This window comes from Myodes glareolus, chromosome 16, assembly GCF_982192425.1.
Source record: "Myodes glareolus chromosome 16, mMyoGla1.1, whole genome shotgun sequence".
Taxonomy (NCBI): Eukaryota; Metazoa; Chordata; class Mammalia; order Rodentia; family Cricetidae; genus Myodes; species Myodes glareolus.
In genome coordinates, this window is record NC_142041.1 from 8,876,277 (window position 1) to 8,882,500 (window position 6,224).

The 6,224-nt window shown below is 43.1% G+C and overlaps 1 long non-coding RNA gene across 1 annotated transcript; it reads left to right on the top strand.

Annotated features, from left to right (window-relative positions):
• Window positions 1–684: 684 nt before the first annotated feature.
• On the top strand, window positions 685–3,647 carry LOC146891388 (uncharacterized). The gene is made up of 3 exons (XR_014997429.1): window positions 685–1,032; window positions 1,509–1,560; window positions 2,979–3,647. It is a non-coding gene; the product is annotated as an uncharacterized LOC146891388 (long non-coding RNA).
• Window positions 3,648–6,224: the final 2,577 nt, after the last annotated feature.

Below are 6,224 nucleotides of genomic sequence, written 5' to 3' on the forward strand. Positions count from 1 at the left end.
TGACTCTCTTTCCAAAAGACATCACACTGCATTATTACATTAATAACATCACTTCAGTGGGACCCTGTGAGCAAGAAATATTTGCTGCCATGGATATCTCAGTAAGAGACATATAGACTAACTCTTTGACCACAAAGCCTTTACACTGTGGGAAGAGCCATGATGATCAGGTAGGCTTGGTCCCCTACCCATGGTGCTCTGGGAGAGGCAGAACCTTTAGGAGCCAGGCTTCATGGGGGAGTCTTTAGATTGCTGGCAGTGTGTCCATTTGTGGGACACTGGTCTTCTCTTTTTCTTTTGTCAATGTTCAGCCTTTTGTCCTTTTCCAGTGGCTTTGTTCTTGGCATGTCACTGTTGTGATATGGTCCTTTGCCATAGCCCACAAAGCTGTGGGCCAGACAAGCATGAACTGAGACTCCAGAACCCCCAGTACTGTGAACCAAAACAACAACAACAACAAAAAAAAAAACCTTCGCTTTTTTTTGTAATCTTGGATATATATGCTTAGGTTTTATTTTCATAGGAATCCATGTACATGCACAGGTAGAAATCAATGCAAAAAGTTAAAAATTGTTCAGTATGTTCATAAAGTAAAGGGTTACCGAGAAAGAGGCAGGGAGTTATGTGTGGCTCAGAATCGTGGATACACCCTTATCTGACTGAGTCTGCAACTTCCTCAGGGCAGTGACCAAGCCTGGAAGTCAGCATGGCAGCACGCCCAGCGGGAGCAGTCACCCTCTTGGTAGCTGGCCGATTGCATCAGACTCTGCTTGTTTTCCCTGGAATGGACACTCAGTGTGGACCTAGGCTGCATCTGCTTCCCTTCTCATCAAACGTCTTTCCTGAACCATGTGATCTTTATGGATACGGATAGGATGATATCACACTCATACAAAATGGCTTCCACTACTGAGGGAAAGAAATCATATTGGGCTGCAGTCTAGGTCTATCGTTTTGAGGCGGAAGTGAGAAAACTGCCATTTCTCTCCCCCATGGTGATGGGAGGTGAACCCAGAGCCTTGGAGATAGTAGGTAAGCGTTTCATTACCAAGCCACTCCCAGCCTTCTCGAAGGAATTCTAATCTGAGCACTTTCTCTGCCTCTTCTTCGTAGTTACTTGACAGTTCCCAGTCCAGCTTTCATCTCTAAAACAGGGATGAGAACAGCACCCTATCAGAGGGTTTCGGTGGGAGTCAGTGAGATAATCTGTATGCAACGCACAGAAAGGCTCAAAGCAGTAGCCGACCTCGCTCTTTTTTTTTTTTTATGGTTTTTTGAGACAGGGTTTCTCTGTAGCTTTGGAGCCTGTCCTGGAACTAGCTCTTGTAAACCAGGCTGGCCTCGAACTCACAGAGATCTGCCTGCCTCTGCCTCCCGAGTGCTGACATTAAAGGCGTGCGCCGCCACCACCGGTACCAACCTCATTCTTGATTCATGTGAATCTTTGAGAAAATACCCAACATGAGATATGATTTGTGCTGTACCATCTTCTTCCTTTCTCTTCCCAGGCCATCTTTTTCCTGGAGACTTACTTTAGCTGGATCTTGCCTGTGTATAAGGGTGAGAAGAAGCATGTTTTCCCCCCTACTGGAGGGAGGGGGACTGGGTGAGAGTTGTTCAATGCTACTGCCCATGTGTGTGGGAGAGGGGAACATCCTGACTGTAATGTGAAGAGCTGGACTTCTTTGTCATTCCCTGCCCCCCAGGGCTGGAATGGCTCCGTGGGCAAAGGTACTTGCAGTGTAAGTATGAAGACCCAAGTTCGAATCCTCTAAACACATAAAAAGGCAAACGTAGTGTGAGTGTCTACAACCCAGTGCTCCTATTGGGAGACGGAGGTAGAGACAGAAGAATTCCCCAAAGTTTACTGGCCTGTCATACACAGACAAAAAACAACCAAGAGATCATCTCATGTGGGGTGGAAGCTGAGGGCTAATATCTGAGTGTATGCGCTGACCCTGCCCCCATAGGCACCACAGCACGTGCAAGCCCTAATTTATTTATTATTTGTGTATGTGTGTGTATGTGGGTGTGTGTGGGTGCATGTGTGTGGGTGGGTGTGTGTGTGGGGGGTGCCAACAGAGGCCAGAAGAGGATTCTGGATTCCCTGGAGCTCGAGATAACAAGATGTTATGAGCTGGCTCCACGTGGGTGCTGGGAGTCAAACTCAGGCTTTTGGCAAGGGCACATGACCTTACCACTGGTAAGTCATGGTGTTTTATTTGTATTTTATTTTATTTTTTTAAAAATATTTACTATTTATTTATTTATTTATTATGTATACAATATTCTGTCTGTGTGTATACCTGCTGGCCAGAAGAGGGCACCAGACCTCATTACAGATGGTTGTGAGCCACCATGTGGTTGCTGGGAATTGAACTCAGGACCTTTTGGAAGAGCAGGCAATGCTCTTAACCTCTGAGCCATTTCTCCAGCCCTTATTTGTATTTTAATAAATAAAGCTTGCCTGAAGATCAGCGAGTAAAACAGCCCCACTGGCCAGCCTTACAGACCAGGCAGCAATGACCACACATCTTTAATCCCAGTAGCCACACTAGTTTGCCTTAGAAACTGGGCAGTAGTGGTGCACACCCTTAATCCAAGAACTAGAGAGGAATATAAAACGGGAGGAGACAGCTCTCAGTCTCAGTCTCATTCTGAGATCTCTGGAGGCAGGATCACCATTTTGGACTGAGGTAAGAGTCAGTGGCTGGCTGCTTTGCTTTTCTGATCCTCAGTCAAGCTTTCCTTCTTAGAATACAAATGAAAGGCCACTGCACTGAACCATCTCTCCAGCCTCCTAAAGCATATTTTTAAAACATTGGTTCAAGGGGGTCAAACCTTCGAAATGAGTTACAAGGTGGTAAATCCTTGGCTCCACTTTGAGGCAATGGGTGCACTAAGCGGTAGTGGCTCCTACTCCCTAGACCTTTGCAGCTCAGAAACTTTCGCAAGTTATTCCTTTCCTTTAAAAATAGGACCTGAAACTGACTTGGGAAACCTGAGCCACGCTGTACGGAAAAGGCGGAAAAGGTGGCACGCAAAAGGAACCTCTGCTGACTAAATTGACAGCGTTGGAGCAGGCTGCTGGGAGATGGGTCGCGACTTAAGGCGTGATGTCATGGCAAGCCATTTTATCATTCGCTCTGAGGAAGCTCTTCTGAATGTCACTCCTCCATCTAAAGTTTAATGCATAGTGCTTAGAAAGACACTCAGGAAAGAACGGCAAGCAGGAGATATACGACCACTTTTAGAAACTTTAGCTTACATTTGTTCTCCAGACATCCTCACAGGAGCACGCAAGTGATCCAGAGAGCAGCCATTACAAACGTGTCACACTGCCATGGTTTGAATGAGAATGGCCCCCATAGGCTCATAGATTTGAGTGCTTTGTCCAAAGTGGGTGGACCTGTTTGGCAAGGACTAGGAGGTGTGGCCTTGTTTGGAGGAGGCGTGTCACTGGGGGTGGGCTTTGAAGTTTTAAAGCCATGCCATTCTCTCTAATTGACACATGGTTACACCTTAGGGTGTAAGCTCTCAGCTACTGCTCTGTTGCCAAACCTGTCCCTGCTGTCATGTTCTTCACCATATTAGGTCATGGACTCTAGCCCTCTGAAACTATAAGTACCGCCCAAATACATCCTTTTATAAATTGCCTTGGTCATGGTGTCTCAATATAGCACTAGATCACATTGGAAGTATAAATGTCTTCACAAAGGACTCTATATTATATAATACACTCTATATTATTTACACTCTATATTATATAATATACTCTCACAAGACTCTGAAGATAAATATTTCCTAAAGAAAAAATGTAAAACCTGACATAGGTTTCATAAAAGAGATTCTTTATCTGAAAAACAGTAACCTCAAGAAATCATTAGAGCTAACTGTCAGGTCAGGGGCATGTAGGTAGAACTTACCACAGAGCACCTGCTTCTGTCTGCAAGGTCCTGGATTCTATCCTCAGTACGAAAGAAAGAAAGAAAGAAAGAAAGAAAGAAAGAAAGAAAGAAAGAAAGAAAGAAAGAAAGGAAGGAAGAAAGAAACTAGTTTTTAAAAGTACCTTAATTCCTATTAGTGAGAAAATCTATACAATGTCTGAATGGACTGGATAGACATCCCTGACATCTTCTTTTGGGAACACTAAACTTTAGCTTACATTTGTTCTCCAGACATCCTCACAGGAGCACGCAAGTGATCCAGAGAGCAGCCATTACAAACGTGTCACACTGCCATGGTTTGAATGAGAATGGCCCCCATAGGCTCATAGATTTGAGTGCTTTGTCCAAAGTGGGTGGACCTGTTTGGCAAGGACTAGGAGGTGTGGCTAAACTTAATGTTCTTAAAAATGGGGCCATATACATAAGAGTTTACATCAGTAACTCATGATTTTAATACAAGCAATCAAGATAGAAATATAGTTTTTTATGAGCAAGATTGATATATATGCAAGATTGATATACTGAAATCTACTTTTGAAATAGAAATATTTACACTAGATAATAATGCACACCATAAGTCTGCAGTAATAATAATAACAGATATATAGTCACCTATTCAAATAATAATTTATTATATAATTTAATTCATAATATATATTTATATATAATATATTTAATATATAATTATAATTCATATAATAATTGCAGCATTACAAATTAATAAAGGACAGAATCTTAGTAGCTGGTAATGGGAAAACTGGATCACTCTGTTTAGAAAAGTAACATTGCATATTCCTACAATGGCACAAAAAATTGATTAAAAACCTTAGGTGAAAGATAAAAGAATAAAGTAAAAATAACACAGAATAGAATATTTCATCTATGTATCTATCATCTATCTATCTATCTACCTACCTACCTACCATCTATCTATCTATTTTGTAGTGTTGAGGACTGAACTCAGGGTCTTGTGTGTGCTGGACAAGTTCTCTACCACTGAGCTACATCTCCAACCATGACCTCTCTGATCGAGGTCTAGAGACTGGCTTTCAACATAACATCAATTCATCTAGGAAAATTCATTCAGTAGAAAAAATGGGCACAGGAGGTAAATAAACAGTTTACAAAGACAAATAAATAAATAAAACAGGCTAACAACAGGAGAGAGAGAGAAACGCCCTGGCAATTAGGGACATGAAAAATAAAACCCTGACTTTCTATATCTAGCAACAATGAAAAAGACAGGCAAATCCTGGCTGGGAGCTGGAAAGAGAACGTTGTACTTGGCTTCTGGAGGCTAGACTGGTTATCCTTTCGGAAGAGCGATCAGTCGCCCCCTTGCTACTACGTTAGCTACCTCTGCTCTGTGACAAAATGCACGAGGTAAGCAATCACAGGAGAGAAGGTTACCTTGGCCTCACAGTTTCTGAGGTTTCTGTCCATGGTTAACCAGCACAATTGATTGATTGCTAAAGACAAAGAGAGTGACAAAGATACAGTGCCGGGCAACTGCTCCTCTCGAGGCAGGCGGGAAGCAGGGCTGAGGAGCAACAACAAACGCATGCCCAGGGTTGATTTCTTTCAACAAGGACCCACCTGCAGGAGTCCCATTCTTCAGCAAAGCCCTCGGGAGATTATGGTAAGGCTGCCACCCCTGTTTCAGTCAGCCCTCACCAGCACTGCCAGTGCAACCCTGCCTGAAACTCACGAGCCTTTTGGGGAACTCACTGTCTTGTACCCATAACAATTACTATCAGCACACGTCAAGGTTGTTCTCCCAAATCTATTCCTGGCCGCAGATCCTCAGGAATTTGCACAGATGTCCATGCGAAGACATGAAATGAGACTCTGCACCATGCATTGCTAGTAATTAGCACTTGGAGGTCGATATAAAACGATTGTGGATTAGCCAGGCATGGTGGCACACAGCTTTAGTCTCAGCAATGGAGAGGCAGAAAGCATGCAGATCTCTATGAATTTGAGGCCAACCTGGTCTACAGAGTAAATTCCAGGTCAGTTGGGGCTGTATAGCGAGAATGTCTCAAGAACAAACAACAAACCTAAACTATGGGGATGCATATTGTAATTGCTAGTTCTTGGAGGCCTGAAGACCAGCCTATGCTACGTGAGACCCTCGAACACACAAACACAGACAGAAATGAGATAGACTAAAAAGATGACTTACGTAAAAATACCACTAGCATAATTAAAGTGTATATACAGAGAAAACAACATGCACTTTGTTAAAAACATAGACAGGTACATATGTGTGTAAGA